Below are 20,487 nucleotides of genomic sequence, written 5' to 3' on the forward strand. Positions count from 1 at the left end.
TGATTCACAACTTGGAAGAATTTGTCTGTCAATCAAGGACACCTCTTTTGGACTTAGCTGTGAATCAAAAACATTGTGTAAAGCCAATCATAATTTGAGAATTATTCATGCGTCAGGAAACCATGCTACACGAGTCTCTCCTATTTGTGCATGTCTTTTGAGTTAGGCAATGGCAGCCCATTATTCTGGACTATCTTTTCAAGGTTGCTTATATAGTGAATAGCCTCAGAAGAGAGAAAGCAAAGGTCAGCTATGCTTACTGTCTATTACAAAAGATTCAGGTGCCCTAAGCTCAGGGCTCCTCTCCTGTAATGCAACACACACCATGAACAGATTTTATCTGGCCTTCTTTGCAGTGCCCTATGGGAACTGGGCTTGGGAAATGGCCAAAAATTACTGATACTCTGGTTACAGCTATTGCTCTAAGTAACAAGTTGTCTATCTCTTGACCCAGAAGTTGCATCTCTTAATTAGCTACTTTACAAGTAAGGTCAAATGATAGACTTCTGTGGTATTATGATATATACATATATATACACATATATATATATATACACACACACACGTGTGTGTGTGTGTGTGTGTGTGTGTGTATACATACATATATTGGTTTTGTCCACAGTCCCTGGGTCACAACTCCCATAGTCCTTGCCATTTTTTAAGTAACCAAAAAAACAGGCGTATCGTTTGTTAAAGTATTTGGCCTTTTGTCCTTGGTTCCTGATGCAGCTTCAGAACAGCGTCAGAGTAACAACGGTGAAATGACAATCCTTTGTTATAATGGGGTGCTTTAGGCCTCAGAAAACAGAATCTCTCTCTTTCGGACCTTTCCTGCCCTCCTTTTTCTCCCCAAGACAGGCCATGAAAACTAAAAATAAGCTCTAAACTTCCCCTACTTTTCTATCACGGAGCTGGACATAAAGAAATTCTCTGACCTACCTTGTCTGATTGTGGGTCATAAAACCCCCATTTCAGAAGGGGTTCTGCCCCAATACCCAGAAGAAAATAATGCTGCACAGAGAGGCCAAGAAGCGTGTGAACATACAGGCCTGCCTGGGTTTCCCTACTCAGTCTATTAGCGTTAGATCATACCTTTGTCCAATCACATTTCTACACAGGTGTCCATGCTTCAATCATGCCTATCCAGTGAACTCTGTATAACAAAGGCCCAAGAGGATGGGGAAGCTCTGCCTCCCTACCCAGTGACATACCTCACACTATTCATCTCTTCACCTGTATACTCTGTAATATCCTTCATAATAAACCAGTAAACATAAGTAAGGGTTTCCCTGAGTTCTGTGAGCCACTCTAGCAAATTAATCCAACCCAAGGAGGGGGCTGTGGGAACCCCAAGTCATAGTCATTTGAACAGAAGCACCTGGGGCTTAGAATCAGCAACAAAAGTGAGGCTCAGTCCTGCGGGACTGAGTTCCCAACCTGTGTAATCTCATGCCATCTCCAGGTGGATAGTGTCCAAACGCAGATGATGTCTGCTGCAAAACTGACAGCTTGCTTGGTGGGGAGAAATCCCCATACATTTATGGGTCACAGAAACATTCTGTATTGTGAGATTACAGCAGGAGAAACTGTTTGTTTTTTCTACTCCACCTCTTTCATAGTTCTTGACAGTTTGGTGATGAGAGAATATGATGCTGTTAGGGGTATGGCTATTCAGAAGAGGAAAATTAAAGGCCTCACAGGCCAATTAATGGGATCTGAGGAAAGTCGAAAAATGAAAAATTGTATGGTCAACTAGGCAGTTAATGGGTCTTCATTTTATTGCCTGAATAATGAAGAGAAACAGAAGAGGTAGATGTAAGCTAAGCACCAGAAACTATGTTTAAACAGACCTGCCCAAGGATGCTCTGCTGGCAGCTAACCTACTCTGGTTAGGCAGAGAGGACTTCCTCACCAGTCTGGCAGTCAGCTTAATTTCTACCCCACTGTAACAATTAGGTGACCTCAGTGCTTTAAGAAGAAAAATAATTAGAGATGGGGATGTGCACTCCCTATCCCCAAGAGGCCTCAATGGCCACATGCAGTCATCCAAGTATGCTAAGGAATTTGAGGAGAGGAGAAGACACAATTTATTTTTTTAAATAGAGATGGGGTCTCACGCTCCTGGGCTCAAGCAGTCCTCCCCCCTCAGCCTCTAAAAATGTTGGGATTACAGGCATAAGCCACCGTGCCCAGCCAGAAAACACAAGTTTTTAAGACTCTGTTGGATACAGGCACCCAGATCACTATCCTACCTGGACCCATGAAAGGAAAAGATCCCAGGATTCAGTGGGCAGGATTCTCGGGGGTAAGGAAGCTAACGTGACTTTGTAGGTGGGGTGTTTGGGGAATTAAACTGTACGTTCATTACTGCCTGGACATCTGAAGGTATAAGAGGAAATTATATGTTATATCAGAAGTCAGCAAATTATGACACCTAAGCTAAGAGTAATGTTGCATCTTTAAAATATTCCTTAGCGCCCCCACCCCCCCAAAAAAGAAGAATATATGATAGAGACTAAATGGGGTCCACAAAGCCCAAAAATATTTACTATCTGGTCCTTTAAAGGAAAAGTTTGCCATCTTTATCCACCCGTAAGTGCAAAAGGTATTCTCCCAACCAAGAAGAGCAGCATGTAGAAATGCTAATGAGACATATAAATCACTCTCCAAACCATGTCTCTTTCCTGGATGGTCCAACAGAACAGCATAGGATTCCAGAAGGACAAAGGGAAGCCACAGCTTCAATAAAGGACTCAAAGGTACCAGGGGTAGGAAGAGATGCAATACCTCAACACAAAAGCCCTGCAAGGCCAGTGAAAAAAGGCTAGTAAGAGCTGGAAGCTAAGAGTGAATTAGCAACAAGTGAGTTTAGTTATTGCTCTTACAGCCCCAGCTGTTACAGAATAAATCTACTCACAGACTGATGGTACTTGGTAGGTTGTTCTGGACATTTCTAATGACTCTTTGCCATAACACTCATACCCAAGGATCAAGATCAGCTTACATCCATGTGTCAAAGCCTCCAATATGTCTGAAGTGCTTTCCCGAGGGGTGACCTAAACTCCCTTGCCACTTGCCACAAACAGGTATGTCAGGACTCAGTACCTCTATCCTGTGATTTCCAAAGCTCTCACTGTTGGCTGGTAAATTAGAAGCCTCAGTCTCAAAAGCTCTGTAATGTTATCTCCTCTGTCAGCACAGTTGGTGGAAAAACTCCAATAAATTTCAAAGACCTGCTCAACAGGTTTCTGCAAACTATAGGAACAGATTTACAACGCCAAATTCCTCTGGCAGTCAAGGATGGTGGGGTCTCTTCAGACTCCCACCATCGAAAAGCAGGCTGAACACCTTACTGAACTCTTCAAATAACAGGGGCTCTATGACACTCACTTCAACGTTCTGCTTATCCTTTAAATGTCAGCTATCCTGTAAATATGCATCCTATGAGAGTAGCCCAAAACCAACACACTGTATTGGAAGCTAGGCAGCAAGGTGAAGCACACTCTCTACCTTTGGAACCCCACAGGCCTCATTATGTTTTTAAGCTACATGTTTCTATGAATTATGATTTTGCCAACTGAATCCTCTGGCAAAAAAGCCTCCATCCACAGGCACTCACTGGAGATTTGGACTTGATGCCCCAATGACATGGCTATTAAGTGCACCCCTTTTTGAAAAGGAGCTATTAGCTTGCTACAGAGTTCTTATTGAAACTGAACGCCACACCCACGAAGGCCTTATGAGGAAGGAAGAAAAAAGTAATGATGGCTTTCCATGACTTCAGAAAACATCTCTAACTCCATTAGTATCTGCTGATTCCATTTCCTATTACCAATTGCCTATAAATGTATACACAACTACCATACTATAGTCAATGCAACAAGAATTAGTTAAGTACTCACAAGCTGTCAACAACACTACCTTTCTTCTATTACCTCACACCTGACACTCAGAGTTAAAAAAAAAAAAAAAAAGCTACTAAAAATACAAAAATTAGCCAACGTGGTGGCACACGCCTGTAGTCCCAGCTACTTGGGAGGCTGAGGCAGGAGAACGGCTTAAACCCCGGAGGCAGAGGTTGCAGTGAGCTGAGATCGCACCATTGCACTCCAGCTTGGGCAACAAGAGTGAAACTCCATCTCAAAAAAAAAAAAAAAAGAAAAGAAATCATATTAGGCATTGTAAAAGAACATTAAAACATAAAAAAATAGATCAGTTTTGAGACATGATACAGTCTGACAATAAGACATATACATATACATATATAAAGACAATATAAAAGTGAAATGAAAATATAAGAAAATCATGGGCCAGTCGCAGTGGCTCAACCCTGTAATCACAACACTGGTAGGCCAAGGTGGGAGGAGGATAGCTTGAGCCCAGGAGCTCAAGACCAGCCTAAGCAACATAGAGAGACTCCATCTCTGCAAAAAACATAAAAACTTAGCCAGGCAGCAGTGGTGCATACCTGTAGTCCCAGCTACTCCAGAGGCTGAGGTGGGAGTATTCCTTGAGTGCAGGAGGTTGAGGCTGCAGTGAGCCCTGATCATGCCACTGCACTCCAGTTTAGGTGACAGAGTGAGACTCTGTTTCAAAAAAAACAACAACAACAAAACCCATGCAAAAGACAGAGATACAGTATGAGTCACGTAAGTCAAAGGAAGTCTAGCTTCACCAGAAAGGCAAGGCTAGGCTGAGTGCTGAATGTGGGTACAAGAGGAGCAAGAAAAGAGTAAAACGAAGAGACCTATGATTTGACAGAAGAGGAGTAAACAGAGCAATGAAAAAAAAAAAAAAAAAGGCCAGGTGCAGTGGCTCATGCTTGTAATCCCAGTACTTTGGGGAGCCGAGACAGCGGATCACCCAGCTACTCGGGAGGCTGAGGCTGGTGAATCTCTTGAACCCGGGAAGCAGAGGTGGCAGTGAGCCCAGTTTGCAACATAGACTGGGAGACAAGAGCGAAACTATATCTCAAAAAAAAAAAAAAAAAAGAAAGAAAAACAAGAGAAAATGGTGGCAGCAACATAGTTTCTCATCCTTTCTGAATCCCAAATATAAAAACAAAGCAAAGAGCCTGTAATCCCAGGACTTTGGGAGGCCAAGGTGGGCAGATCACTTGAGGTCAGGAGTTTGAGACCAGCCTGGCCAACATGATGAAACACAGTCTCTACTAAAAATATAAAAATTAGCCAGGTGACATGGCATGCACCTGTAATCCCAGCTACTGGGGAGGCTGAGATAAGAGAATTGCTTGAACCCAGGAGGCAGAGGCTGCAATGAGCCAACATCATGCCACTGCACTCCAGCCTGGGCAATAGAGTGAAACTCTGTCTCAAAAAAACAAACAAGCAAAGCAAATAGATAATAAAACCAAAAACTCATGGAATAACACAACAAAACCAAGTGAAAAAGCATCACCATCAACCCCAAAATACAAGGAGGTAAGGAAAAGAGTTACAAGGCCCACATGGTAACAGCATTCATGAGGAAGAAGGAACTGACAAGAAAAGCACTAAATATTTAGTCAACAGTACTTACTGGAAAGCACTGAGGGCCAATTTGAAAAAGACAGCTGAAACCAGGAAGAGTTCTGCACTGGCCAATAAAAGGTAAGCGCATGGGGTACACAGTAAGAAGGACTGGTATGACCTCTCAAATTGCTGAAAGGTCCATTCTAGGACAGAGACACAGTCCAAGTAGATATGCTACCTCCACTAAAAGAAACTAGTGTTAGAAAATGAGCTGATTCAAGGTCTGGGGCAGAAAAGAACACAAGATAAGCCTACAGCATCTGTTTTACTAGAAATTAAGGAAATGCTTATAAACTTTTGAAAAATTTCAAAAGGGCACAGGGGCCAAGTTGAAGGACTCCCATTGGCCAAATGTGAGACAATCTGAGCATTAAGATGAATAATAACAGGAATTACATAACACAGTGAACTTAAAAAAATAAACCTGAATCTACTTGATACTGGAGAGATTAGTGAATGGACAGATGTTTGAATGGACAGATGAAGATCTTCATAATCAAAGCATGCCAAGAAGTAAATATGGAAGCGCTGATAGAAACAGAAAATCATCACATTATTACCACCATAGTTACAACAGATTCAGGCAAAGATCGTCCATGGATATATTAAACACACTCCATGAAAGACTACTGGGGAACAGAAATTTCAAAGCCTCGAGTAATATCTCACAGGGAAACGAAAGCTTCACAGTAGATCTGGTAAACAACACCTTAACCAAGTGATCAAACTTAGTATCACAGATGATGGGATAAACTAATATCATATGTCGCTTGACACAATGCACTGAGAACAAGACATCATCTACGTGGTATTTCCATCAAATATGCTTAACATGAATCTTTTCAGGAGGAAACAAATCAGACAAATCCTAGTTGAGCAACACTGCAAAGCAACTAGTCTGAACTCAAGAAAATGTCAATCTCATGAAAGGTAGAAAATCCTGGTAACTATTTTATTTTTCGAGACTGAGTCTCGCTGTGTCACCCAGGCTGGGTGTGATCTCGGCTCACTGAAACCTCTGCCTCCTGGGTTCAAGTGATTCTCCTGCCTGAGCCTCCCCAGTAGCTGGGATTACAGGCACGAGCCACGTCACCCGGCTAATTTTTGTATTTTTAGTAGTGATGGGGTTTCACCATATTGGCCAGGCTGGTCTTGAACTCCTGACCTCAAGTGATCCACCCACCTTGGCTTCCCAAAGTGCTGGGACTATTTTAGATTAAAGAAGACTAAAGAGACAACAACTAAATGCAACGTTTGATACTTGACTCCTGCATCAATTTCTTCTTAAACTGGCTATCAATTAGGACATTACTCGAACAACGAGATGCTGGGTTATGGATTATATGTTTGTTAATAGTATTATATTAATGTTAAATTTCCTAAGATAATTACATTGTGGCAATATAGAATCAACTTCTTAGGTGATACATTCCTAACTGTGTAGACAGGAAGCGTCACAATGTGAAAAACTAATTCTCAAATGAATCCATAATAATTTTTTTGAGACAGGGTCTCTGACATCCAGGCTGGAGTGCAGTGGCACAATCTCAGCTTTTGCGGCCTCGACTTCCTGGGCTCAAGCAATCCTCCCACCTCAGCCTCCTAAGTCGCTGGGACTACTACAAGTGCATGCCACCATACCCAGCTAATTTTTATATTTTTTGTAGAGATGGCTTCTCGCCATGTTGCCCAGGCTGGTCTCCAACTCTTAGACCCGCCTTGGCTTCCAAAAGAGCTGGGATTACATGCATGAGCCACTATGCCTGGCCTAAAAATCTCCTAACCAAAACTGGGAGTATACTATGTATCTTTCACTTATATTAAAAACATCTTTGCACTTCATTAGTCTTCTAAATCATGATTCTAAATCGTAAGTGTTACAATAATAATGTTGGTTAATACTAAGATGCTCCTGTGTTTTCTGTCTAAACAACCAAGTTTTCAGTTAATATGTGCCAGGACATTTTACATGTACTAACTAATTTAGTTTTAACAACTCTATGAGGTAAGCACTAAAATCAACTTGATGCAGATGAAGAAACTGAGACACAACATAATGCCCCATTTTACAGATGTGCCATAATTTATTCATCTGTTACGGACAATTTACATGATTTCTAAATGTGAGCTACTATAGTGATGAACAATCATATACACATCTTTTAACTGTATATGCAACACCTGGAAGAGTTAAAAGGAACTCTAAGTTCTTTGACATGCCATGTTTAATAGATCCTGAGATTTATTTATTTAAATAAATCTCTAAAATCAGGTTATGTATTATAATACTGCTGTGTCATAGTTTACTTGGCATGATTTTTTCTTAGTGGCACATAAAATGAAGGTGCATCCTTCAATCAGTAGATTAGATTATATACTGCAGTTAAATGGCTTTTCAGATAAGTCAGACCTATCTACTATTAACACTCTCACTGCTTATAGCTACATTTCTGAAAAAATACAAAAGAGAAGCCACAGAAAGGAGCAGAAAAGTTTTAAAAAATAAACTGGGTTCTACTGGTGTTATGCTCCCAAATACAAAACTTTAAACAAACTCTTCAATATTGATTGTGACTCTCCAGATTTTTAGATTCTGTTTCCCCAAGAATTGAGCATGGTGTCTTGAATTCAGCAGATGCTTTGTAAACATTTATCAAATCTAATTAAACCTTCATGTCCCTATTCTTCATCTATAAAAATGGAAAAGAAAACTAGGTCATCTGCCCCAGATGATAAACACATTAATAAATATTTATATTATTAATGGAAAACAATTGGCTATCATTACTTCAGCTCCATAATGCTATAATTAGATAGCTGGGATACAATTCTAAACACCTACATGAATTGGACATGAGTCTTCGCATTACATGCAATCTCAACCTTATAAGTTGCAAAAAATAACTCTACTAAATGAAGTTAATCCTCAGCCAATTCAGTTAGCCGTAACATTCTATTTCATGGACATGCCATTTAATTCATGCACACTGTATTACTGTTTGTCTTCAACATCTGAATTCAAGCTAAATTTCAAAAAGGCTATTCACATCTACTTTCACTTTTTATCTTCTTTTAACAAGTGATTTATTTAAGCAAGCAGGTCTTCAAAATTTATTCTCCCAAATACTACTCAGTTAAATAATAACTTCCTGGAACAGAACAGAGGATTGATAAGGCATATTCTGTATTAGCATTCTTTTGAGGACATTTGAAAACTTCATTTGTACTAAAACCAAAAAAAAAAACAAAAAACAAAAAACAAAAACAAAAACAAAACCCTTGAAGTTGTAATACAGATTTATCTAACTTTCAAAGGGGATACGATTATTACCTCTGATATCGTTTGGCTCTGTGTCCTCACCTAAATCTCATGTTGAACTGTAATCTGCAAGTGTTTGGGGAGGGACCTGATGGTGGGGTGACTGAATCACGGGGGCAGACTTCCCCCTTGCTGTTCTCCTGATAGAGTTCTCACCAGATCTGGTTGTTTGAAAGTATGTAGCACTTTCAAACTTTCCCTCTTCATTTTCTCTCTCCTGCTCCACCATGGTAAAGATGTATTTCCTCTTCGTCTTCTGACATGATTGTAAGTTTCCTGAGGCCTCCCAGCCATGCTTCCTGTACAGCCTGCAGAACTGTGGGTCAATTAAACCTCTTTTCTTCCTAAATTACTCATTCTCATTTATAGCAGTGTGAGAATGGACTAATACAGCCTCCAAGTAAAGGCAGAAAGATGTATTTAAAAACAAAAAATCCACGGACTTTGTAGTCAGACACAGTTCATTTTAAATCCCAGCTCTATCATTTATTAATAGGTATCTCTTTATCTCTTCTTTTTGTCTGCCCATTACTTTTCTTTTTTTTTTTTTTTTTTTTTTTGAGACGGAGTCTTCCTCTGTCGCCCAGGCTGGAGTGCAGTGGCACGATCTCGGCTCACTGCAAGCTCCGCCTCCCGAGTTCACACCATTCTCCTGCCTCAGCCTCCCGAGTAGCTGGGACTACAGGCGCCTGCCACCATGCCTGGCTAAATTTTTTTTTGTATTTTTAGTAGAGATGGGGTTTCACCATGTTAGCCAGGATGGTCTTGATCTCCTGACCTTGTGATCCGCCTGCCCCGGCCTCCCAAAGTGCTGGGATTACAGGCTCGAGCCACCGCGCCCAGCCTACTTTTCTTTAGGTAACTCTTTCCTACTACATGTGATCTTGATAAGACCTTCAACCACAGAATCCCGACATCCCTGGACCACAAGAGTGGGTGTGCTAGCGAGTTAAGGCCAACTGTATGAACAACTCGCACAGTCCTCAAATATTCTCAATTTCAATGGCTTTCATTCAGACTCTCCTTCAGTATGCCTAAAACCACATCTTCGTGTCAAAAACTACAGTCTAAGATCTTACTGTACTTGTAAAGTGACAAGTTAGTCCACCACAGTTTCATGGATGCTGGCAGAAGATGACACAAGACTCCTACATTGGACACAGAGGACTTTAATACTCATGGCAATACCAAAAGCCAGACTGTTAGCATTTGCCTAAGTTCCCCATTCTGACAGGGTGACCTTGGGCAAGATGACATTTATACACACAAGTGGACTGAATTACAGGAGAAATTTGAATGACAGTGCCTCCGTTTTCCAAGGCTGTTTGCTTGCTATATAAACAACCTATATAAACAACCTTGAAAAGAACAAAGGCAGTCAGGGCTGCCACTCACAAGATGTGTATAAATGTGAGAACCATGGAGAATTGTCTTCCAACACCTGGAAGCTGCCATCACCCAACATATCCCAATGAAATATTAAACCACAATGATCTACTCTTTCTTCATAACCTTGCAGTTAATTCACACTCTTACTATACTTATTCTTGAACCTTACTGAGCCCTCTAGGCCCATGCTCCAACATCTCCTACAACTCTATGTTCCAGCCCTTCCCTAGTTCCACTACATTTATTATCCCACCTCAATCTCATGATCCATTATTTTAAACACTTTTGAAAATAACATACTTGGCCTCCTTATTTGTATACCCAATCTGCCTAGCATAATATCTCTGATAGGATTCTACCCACATCTACTTTCTTTGCTCTACTACCCAGGTGACCTAGTTATTCACCTACATGCTTCTCTTCTTTCTTCCCCACCAAAGCAGAAGAAGACATAGTATTATTTTTCCTGCCTCCACCTTTTGTCTTCAAATCCGAGATTCTTTTTTAATTTTTTGTTTTAAGAGATGAGGTGTCACTCTGTTGTCCAGGCTAGAATGCAATGGCATGATCATAGCTCACTGCAGCCTTTAACTCCTGATCTCAAGAGATACTCCCACATCAGCACTCCAGCAGCTGGGATTATACACACAAGCCCAGCAAATCTGAGATTCTTAACAGCTAAGTACTCTCACTATCTGTACTTCCTCACACCCACTTTATCTACCAATAAATATATTGAAACTCTACATTGAAACTCCTCTTCAACGACTTCCTTGGTGCTAAATTCAAAGGACATAACATTTATCCTTCTACTACTCAACCTACTCTTTTATTTCCTCTGTAGACTCCACCCTTCCCCACAATTGAGAATGATACAATTAGAAAATTACCTTTTGTCAACTATTATTTATTTCAGGCTAGACTCATCAGTGAATGCTAAAACTTGTGAGTGAAAATTTAATAAGAAACAGGATATGCGCCTAAATCTCAGGGTGTGGTAGACAGCCTCCATGCCCCCAATGATCTTTGTACCTATGCAGTGCCTACCCATACTGAACAGGCTTACCTATGCATCCAATAGAGAGTAAAAATAACAATATGCCATCAAAGTGGTTAAAATGGCAAATGTTATGTTATATATTCTTACCTCAAAAACACCTTAAAAACAAATAAAACAAAAAGACAAATAAATTAAAAAAACAAATTAAAAGACATTCAGTCAGAAAAAGAAAATGATACTGTGTGACTTCCCAGGCCAGGCCATAAAAAACACGGCAGCTTTTGCCTTGCTGTTAGATCAGTTCGTATGGGAAAAGCTAGGTGCCATGTCACGTGGCACTCAAAAGGCCCTAAGGAAAAATTCATGCAGCAAAAAAACAGGCAGCCACCAAACTGTCAACCATGTGAGTAAGTCATCTTAGAGAATGTCCTCCAGCGGCTGGGTGTGGTAGCTCCTGTAATCCCAGCACTTTGGGAGGCCAAGGTGGGCAATCACCTGAGGTCACGAGTTCAAGACCAGCCTGGGCAACATGATGAAACCCCGTCTCCACTAAAAATACAAAACTTAGCCGGGCGTGGTGGCATGCACCTGTAGTCCCAGCTAATGGGGAGGCTGAGGCAATCGCCTGAACTTGTGAACTTGGGAGCAGAGGTTACAGTGAGCCGAGATCATGTCACCGCACTCCAGCCTGGGAGACAGAGCAAGACTCTGTCCAAAAAAAAAAAAAAAAAAAAAAAAAAGGCAGGGCACAGTGGCTCATGCCTGTAATCCCAGCACTTTGGGAGGCCAAGGCAGGCAGATCACCTGAGGTCAAGAGTTCGAAACCAGCCTGACCAACATGGCAAAACCCCATCTCCACTAAAAATACAAAAATTAGCTGGGCATCGTGGCAAAAGCCTGTAATCCCAGCTACTCGGGAGGCTGAGGTGGGAGAACTGCTAGAACCTGGGAGGTAGAGACTGTAGTGAGTCTGAGCCAAGATTGCAACCCTGTACTCCAGCCTGGGCGACAGAGCTAGACTCCGTCTCAAAAAAAAAAAAAAAAAAAAAAAAGAGCATCCTTCAGCTTTAGTCTGGCCTTTAAATGACTATAATCAAAGCCAACAACAAGAAGGCAATCTGATAATAGACTCTGGGGTAGAAACACCCATTAAATCCAAATTCCTGACCCATTGAAGCTGTGAGACTATGTTTATTGCAGTTTTAAGCCAGTATATTTTAGGGTAAATTGCTATACTACAATAGTTAACTAACACAGATTTACAGATTACTCCTGGGTATCTGTTACCAGGAGAGGGATGTTCTCATACAATAAAACCTGAAAATGCAGGCGCTGCTTGGAATCAGGTAGTAGGCAGAAGCTGACAGGACTTGTTAGGAGAATATCAGCGAAAGCTTGATGAGCAATGAAGAGATTGTCACTAGAAACCTCATGGCCCTTAGCAGGCTGCTACTAACGACTTAAACCAAAGTGAGAAAAAGGTAACTGAAAATTGGAAGAAGCTGAATACTTCATAATTAGTAACTGAAAGTTTAGGCACAACATTGCCTGTGGCAACATGAAAAATAGAAAATGTATTTAATGAGTTACATAATTTAACAAGGAGATTTCTAGGTATTCTGTGGAAGATGCAGTCTAATTCTTTTTTTTTTTTTTTTTTTTTTTTTTTTTTTTTTTTTTGAGACAGAGTCTCGCTCTGTCACCCAGGCTGGGATGCAGTCTAATTCTTTCTTACTGTTTATAGTAAAAAGCAGGAGTACAGAAATAAGCCAATGAAAAGACTACTGACAAAAAACAAAAAAAAAAGAGCCAAGACTTGCTGGTTTCAAAAATTTCCAGTCTCTCCAGATGGCAAACAATGCTAAAATCAAAGAATGGCTCCCAGAGAAAGATAAAATCTAGGTCACTGTTAGAAAACAGCTGTATGAAGATTTAAAAAAGAGTATGGCTATAAACCCCTTTGTTAAGACCTAAGAAAGACAGAAGGCAATACCTCAGATAACCTGAAATAGGACTTCAAGAGATGTCAAGGTCACAAAAGACAATGAATGAGGACATATTCCAAACTAGGAAATACTGAATAGACATGACAGCTAACTGCAACTTGTGATCTTGGATTGGATCCTGGACATGGAAGAGAAAAAGGTTTCCCCCTTTGGTGTAGATGACATCAGGGGCTGCAATTTGAATATGATCTGTAGATTAGATAATAATCTGTAACAATATTAATTTATTGATTTTGATCACTGTACTGTAATTGTTTAGGAAATTCCCCTTTTAATTAAAACTATACACTATAGTACTTGGGCTAAAGAGGCACTGTATTTGTAATTTACCCTGCAATGCTTCAGAAAGATTCTACAGAGTGTAGAGGAGAAAGAGAGTGAGAGAAATAGCAAAGGAGGGTAGAGGGAAGGACATGGTAACATTAATATGGTAAAATGTTAACATTTTTGGAATCAGTTAGTACAGCATTATTATTTGTAGTATTTTTGCAAGTTTGAAATTATTGAAAAAAACAAAAGTTAAAAAAAAATTAATCCTACTGGCTGCCTGGCTCAATGCCCAAAGATGAAGTCTAAAACTCTAACTGCTTATAAATTCTTCATAACCTTAGCTAGTCTCATCTTACCATACTCTTCAGTCTCACCCAACATACCCTCATATTCTAAACTGATGTTCCTGAAAAGACCTTTCCTCTCTTGACTCTTCACATACATAGATGCTGAAAGGTTCAGCTTGAGTGAAAAATTCCAAAAGGAAAGTACACAAAAAGGGCAGAGGTACCAGGTAACTCTCAATGCTAGAAAACTTTTACAAAGACACAGAGAAGTCATTACAATGATTTGACTGAGAGTTTTATTCCTTTGAGGGCCACAGAAGAAAGTAGTCTAGCTCTCTCCAAAGAGATGAGTAATCCTATTCTATGGTTTAAGTGTGGTGTGTTCCTGCCAAAACTCATGTTGAAATTTGCCAATGTGACAGTATTGAGAGCTGATGGGGCCATTAAAAGGCGTTTGGGTTACGGGACAACCCTCATAAATGTATTAATGCAGCTTTCGTGAGGCTGGGTTGATTCTTGCAGGAATAGATTAGAAGGCTGCCTCTCATGTTTGGTCTCCCGTTCTGCACACGTACCTGCTTCCCCTTCAGCTTCTTTGCCACGTAAACATTAAGAATCACAGACTTGGGGGGTGGCACGCGCGTGCGATTTCTAGTCATTTTCAAAGTGCCTTTTACTGGTTCTCACGGGCCCAGCTGCCAGCCCCTGCTCTGCCCTGGATTGATAGCTTGTATCAATCTTGATGAAAGAGCAATTGATGCTCTCAGGGAATTTAATGAAGAAGGAGCTCTGCCTGTACTACAGCAGTTCAAGGAAAGTGACTTATCACATGTTCAGAACAAAAGTGCATTTTTATGTGGAGTTATGAAGACCTACAGGCAGAGAGAGAAACAGGGGAGCTAGGTGTAAGAGTCCACAAAGGGACCTGATGAAGCGAAGATCAAGGCCTTGCTTGACAGAACTGGTTATACTCTGAATGAAACCCCAGGACGGAGGAAGTATGGTGGGCCTCCACCAAACGGTGTGTACTCTAGTGTGCAACCTGGAATTGGAACAGACGTGTTTGTAGGTAAAATACCAAGAGATATATATGAGGATGAGTCGGTGCCCCTTTTTGAGAAGGCTAGTCCCATTTGGGATCTATGTCTTATGATAGATCCACTGTCTGGTCAGAATAGCGGGTAGGCATTTACCACTTTCTGTGGAAAGGAAGCTGCACAGGAAGCTGTGAAACTGTGACAGCTACGAAATTCACCCTGGTAAACAACACGGAGTGCACATTTCTGTGGCAAACAACAGACTTTTTGTTGGATCCATTCTGAAGACTAAAGAAAACATTCGGAAGATTTCAGTAAAGTCACAGAGGGTTTGGTGGACGTTATTCTCTATCATCAACCTGATGACAAAAAGAAGAAATGGGGGTTCTGCTTCCTTGAATATGAGTTCACAAGTCAGCAGCACAAGCCAGACGCTGGAAAAGTAAAAGTATGGGGAAATGTAGTTACAGCTGAATGGGCTGACCCTGTGAAGAAACAGATCCAGAAGTCATGGCTAAGGTAAAAGCATTCTTTGTGAGAAACTTGGGCACAGACGAAATATTGGAAAAGTCATTTTCTGAATTTGGAGAACTCCAAAGAGTAAGTAAGTTGAAAGATTATGCATTTGTTCATTCTGAAGACAGAAGAGCAGCTGTTAAGGCTATGGATGAAATGAATGGCAAAGAAATAGAAGGGGAAGAACTTGAAATAGTCTTAGCCAAGCCACCAGACAAGGAAAGAGCGCCAAGCTGCTAGACAGGCCTCCAGAAGCACTGCATATGAAGATTATCACTACACCCTCCTCCTCGCATGCCACTTCCGATTAGAGATTGGGGGAGAGGTGGCTATGGCTACCCTCCAGATTACTATGGCATGAAGATTACTAAGGTTATGATTACCACAACTATCATGGAGGTTATGAAGATTCCCTACCATGGCTATGATGATGGCTATGCAGTAAGAGGAAGAGGAGGAAGGGCAGGGCAGGGGGCTCCACCACCACCAAGGGGGAGGGGAGCATCACCTCCAAGAAGTAGAGCTGGCTATTCACAAAAGAGGGCACCTTTGGGACCACCAAGAGGCTGTAGGGGTGGCAGAGGGGGTCCTGCACAACAGCAGACAGGCTGTGGCCACGGTTCCCGTGGATCTCAGGGCAATCAGGGGACAATGTAGGAGGCAAGAGAAGGCAGATGCTTACAACCAACCTGATTCCAAGCATCGTCAGACCAACAACCAACACAACTGGGTCTCTCAACCCATCGCTCAGCAGCCACTTCAGCAAGGTGGTGACTATTCTGGTAACTATGGTTACAATAATGACAACCAGGAATTTTATCAGGATACTTATGGGCAACAGTGTAAGCAGACACTGTAAGGGCTTGAAAATGATAATACGACTGGCTCTAGATCTACATTCTTCAAAAAAAATTTTGCTTAACTGTTTCATCTTTAAGTAGCAATTTGCTGCCATTTGTATTGGGCTGAAGAAATCACTATTGTGTATATACTCAGGCCTTTTTATTTTTCCTCTTTTCATAAATGCTCTTGGACATTATTGGGCTTACAGAGTTCCCTTATTCTGGGAGTTATAATGTTTTTATCATTTCAGGCTTCATTTTAGCTTCAAAACAAGCTGAGCACACTGTTAAGTCATGATTTGGCAAAACCTGTGGTTTTGAAGAGTTTCAATTTTTTGGATCTGGGACAGATTACATAGGAGTATGGAGTATGCTGTAAATAAAAATACAAGCTAGTGCTATGTCTTAGTAGTTTTAAGAAATTAAAGCAAACACACTGAAGTTTTCTTGTACTGAAAATAACCCATGATTGTATGTTTTGCATTTTTAGAAGTAGGTTAACTGTGTTTTTAAATTGTTATAACTTCACACCATTTTGAAATCTGCCCTACAAAATTTGTTTGGCTTAAACGTCAAAAGCCATGACAATTTGTTCTTTGATGTGATTGTATTTCCAATTTCTTGTTCATGTAAGATTTAAATAACACTAAAAAAATCTATTCAAAAAAAAAAAAACCACAGATTAAAAGTCAACATAACTCCATTTTCTTCTAACCACTATAAGTTACTGCAAATCACTGACCTTCGAACAAGTCATTTAAACTCTCCATGAAAACACAGCTTCACAATTCTTAGAGGGCTTTTTAAAAGTTTTCAGATTGAGTGGGGCAGAAGTGAGGTTGGTGCTTTTAAAACTTTCTAACAAGTATAAAAAGAATTAGAAAAAAATGAATAGAGTCCTTTGACAGAAATGACTTCCTTATTAAAGATTATTCCTAGTGATTTTGACTAGTCAAATCAACTGTTCATTCTATGTATCACTTGTGTTATTGAAGGAAAATAAAATTCTATTTTACAGTTGTGACATATATAATAAGTGTGTGTTTGTGTGTGCGTGTCTTTGTGTGTATATTTGATCTCTGCCCCCAGTTTCTGGCACAGAACTTCTAAAAATCCTTTGACGTCCTGAGTGATGGGGTGATAAGAGCATTTTTTGTTATAGTATTTGGTCTTATTCTCAGATTCCTGGCACAGAGCTTGTAAAACTCCTTGAATTCCCCTAGTGCTTATAATAAGCCCCTTTCAACCATACTTGAGTTTACACTAATAAGGTAAATCTTGGAGGATAGATGCTGATCAGCAGAGGAACCAACCATGTGATCAGAGATTTGGAACTTTAAGTCCTACCCTGGTACCTCTGTGGAGGGGTGAAGGGCTGGAGGTTGAATTCAATCACCAATGACCAACAATTTAATAAATTGTGCCTACATAATGGGAAACCTCCACAAAAAATCTTAACAATGAAGTTCTAAGAGCTTCCTGATCAGTGAACACAACCAGATGCTGTGTGGGTGGAGCACCGGGAGAGAGCATGGAAGCTCTACCTACCTCCCCATAACATGTCCTGTGTGTCTCTTCCATCCAGCTGTTCCTGAGCTGTATCCTTCACCATACATAAGTAATAATAAATAGTGTTCTGGAGTTATGTCAGCTATTGCAGCAAATTATCTAATCTAAGGAGAAGGTTGTGTGGAACCCCCAATTTATAATCAGTTGGTCAAAAGTCCAGGTGACAATCTGGGACTTGCAACTGGCCTCTGAAGTGGGGGCAATCTCGTGGGACCCAGTATCTATGGGATCTGCACTAACTCTGGGTAATATCAGAACTGAACTGTAGGACACCCACTTGGTGTCCACAGAGAATTGGGTGATTAATTGGTGTAGAAAAAAACCCACACGTTTGTTGTCAAAAGTGAAATTACAGAACAACAGCATGCTTTCCTTTTACTAATCAACATTAACTAACATTAACAAGCATAACAAATATTAGAAGGCATTCTACTAAAATAATAATTCACAATTTGAACTCTTAGTGACTGAATTTAATCCTGATAGGCACGGCTTTAATTAATTTCAAATATATGCTCTGGTTCCTTTTCAAATATATATCAAATTTTCAATTTTTGCAGAACCTATCCTTTAATCAGCCTGGGTGGTGGCTAACGCCTGTAATCCCAGCACTTTGGGAGGCCAAGGCAGGATTGCTTCTACGCAGGCATTAGAGACCAGCCTAGGCAACACAGAGAGACCTCGTCTCTACAAATTAAAAAAAAAAAAAAAAAAAAAAAAAAAAGGCCGGCATGGTGGCATACGCTTGTAGTCCCAGCTACTCAGGAGGCTGAGGGAGGAGGATCCCTTGAGCCCCGAAGATCAAGGCTGCAGTGAGCTATGGTGGTGCCACTGCACCTCAGCCGGCGTAACAGAGCAATACTTCATCTCAAAAAAAAAAAAAAAAAAGGAAAAACAAAAGAAACAAGAAAAAACAAACTATCCCTTATTCAAAGCCATATTTCACCATTAACTTTTCTCCTTGCTTGCACTATAGTTAGTACCTAACCAGTGCTAATACAGCTTGAATCACACAGAACTTCTCTGAAAAGCAAAGGCTATATATGTTTAAATTTTTCCTATAACCATATGAAGTTGTAAGCTAAAAGTTATTTCATTTTTAAATAATTTGGATACCACAGGATTTAATATTAAATATAAAATAACAATATCACTTACTTATACTTCAATAAATAGTATTTTTAAATACACAAAGAGAAACAGATGCCAGGATCAATGCAGTGGACCAGGCCTGAGCCACGACAGAAGAGGGACCCACATTCATGGGAAATGAAACTGGTCTTCTCTTTCGCCCCACGGGCCCCTCGTCTCTCCTTTACGCCCAGGGGCACTGCATGGGAGGCAGGGGTGTGGAATTCCACTAGACCTCCCTGCCCCTGACATCTCCCTTGTGGCGCCAGTGGGATTGGGGGTGGCGAGGGGGGCGGGCCGGGGGTTGGTTAAACACAACAGGCACACCCTCGCTCACCTCCTTTTAAAAAATTAAATTCTTGGCTGGGCGCGGTGGCTCACGCCTGTAATCCCAGCACTTTGGGAGGCCGAGGAGGGCGGATCATGAGGTCAGGAGATCCAGACCATCCTGGCTAACACGGTGAAACCCCGTCTCTACTAAAAATACAAAAAAATTAGCTGGGCGTGGTGGCGGGCACCTATAATCCCAGCTACTCGGGAGGCTGAGGCACGAGAATGGCGTGAACCTGGAAGGCAGTTTGCAGTAAGCCTAGATCGCGCCACTGCACTCCAGCCTGGGCAACAGAGCAAGACTCCGTCTCAACAAAAAGGGGGGGGTGGGGCGGATCACAAGGTCAGGAGATTGAGACCATCCTGGCTAACGCGGTGAAACCCCATCTCTACTAAAAAAAAAAAAAAAAAAATACAAAACATTAGCCGGGCGTGGTGGCGGCGCCTGTAGTCCCGGCTACTCGGAAGGCTGAGACAGGAGAATGACGTGAACCCGGAAGGCGGAGCTTGCAGTAAGCCAAGATGGCGCCACTGCACTCCAGCCTAGGCAACAGAGCAAGACTCCGTCTCAGAAAAAAAAAAAAAAAAATTCTTGGCAGGGTATGGTGGCTCATGCCTGTAATCTCAGCACTTTAGGAGGCCAAGGCGGGTGGATCACCTGAGGTCAGGAGTTCGAGACCAGCCTGGCCAAACCCAGTCCCTGCTAAAAATACAGAATATTAGCCAGGCGTGGTGGCAGGTGCCTGTAATCCCAGCTACTCGGGAGGCTAAGGCAGAAGAATCGCTTGAACCTGGGAGACGGAGGTTGCAGGGAGCCAAGATCGAGCCATTGCACTCCAGCCTGGGCGACAAGAGCAAGACTGTCTCAGTAAACAAACGAACAAACAATTTTAAAATTGTAAATTTAAAAAAAAAAAGAAAAATAGGTGCCAGAACGAAGCCAGATAAAAGAATTCAGAGAGGAAGTGGTTCAATGTGTATCTTATGAACAGTATCACCAAAATTTAGGTCATAATATACAATACAGATGCTCCTCACCTTACAATGCAGCTACTCCCAATAACCCCATCATAAGCTGAAAACATCCTGTTAAAAATGTGCTTTCAACTTACAATATTTTCAACTTACAGAAAGTTTATCCTGACATAACTCCATGGTAAATCGAGAAGCACAATAAATGCATACTGTTTTCATACCAGTGTAAAGTCTAAAAACCGTAATTCAAACCATTTCAAGTTGGGAACTGCCTGTTTTAAAAAT

At 41.1% G+C, this 20,487-nt stretch overlaps 1 protein-coding gene and 1 pseudogene across 9 annotated transcripts in view; one reads left to right on the forward strand and one right to left on the reverse strand.

The window, feature by feature from the left end:
• Positions 1–20,487, reverse strand: part of MLLT10 (MLLT10 histone lysine methyltransferase DOT1L cofactor) — a 212,401-nt gene that overhangs the window by 101,019 nt on the left and 90,895 nt on the right. The gene's annotated exons all lie outside the window — the stretch shown is intronic.
• On the forward strand, positions 14,424–16,610 carry LOC105738194 (annotated as a pseudogene).

Source organism: Nomascus leucogenys, chromosome 9 (genome assembly GCF_006542625.1).
Source record: "Nomascus leucogenys isolate Asia chromosome 9, Asia_NLE_v1, whole genome shotgun sequence".
Classification (NCBI taxonomy): Eukaryota; Metazoa; Chordata; class Mammalia; order Primates; family Hylobatidae; genus Nomascus; species Nomascus leucogenys.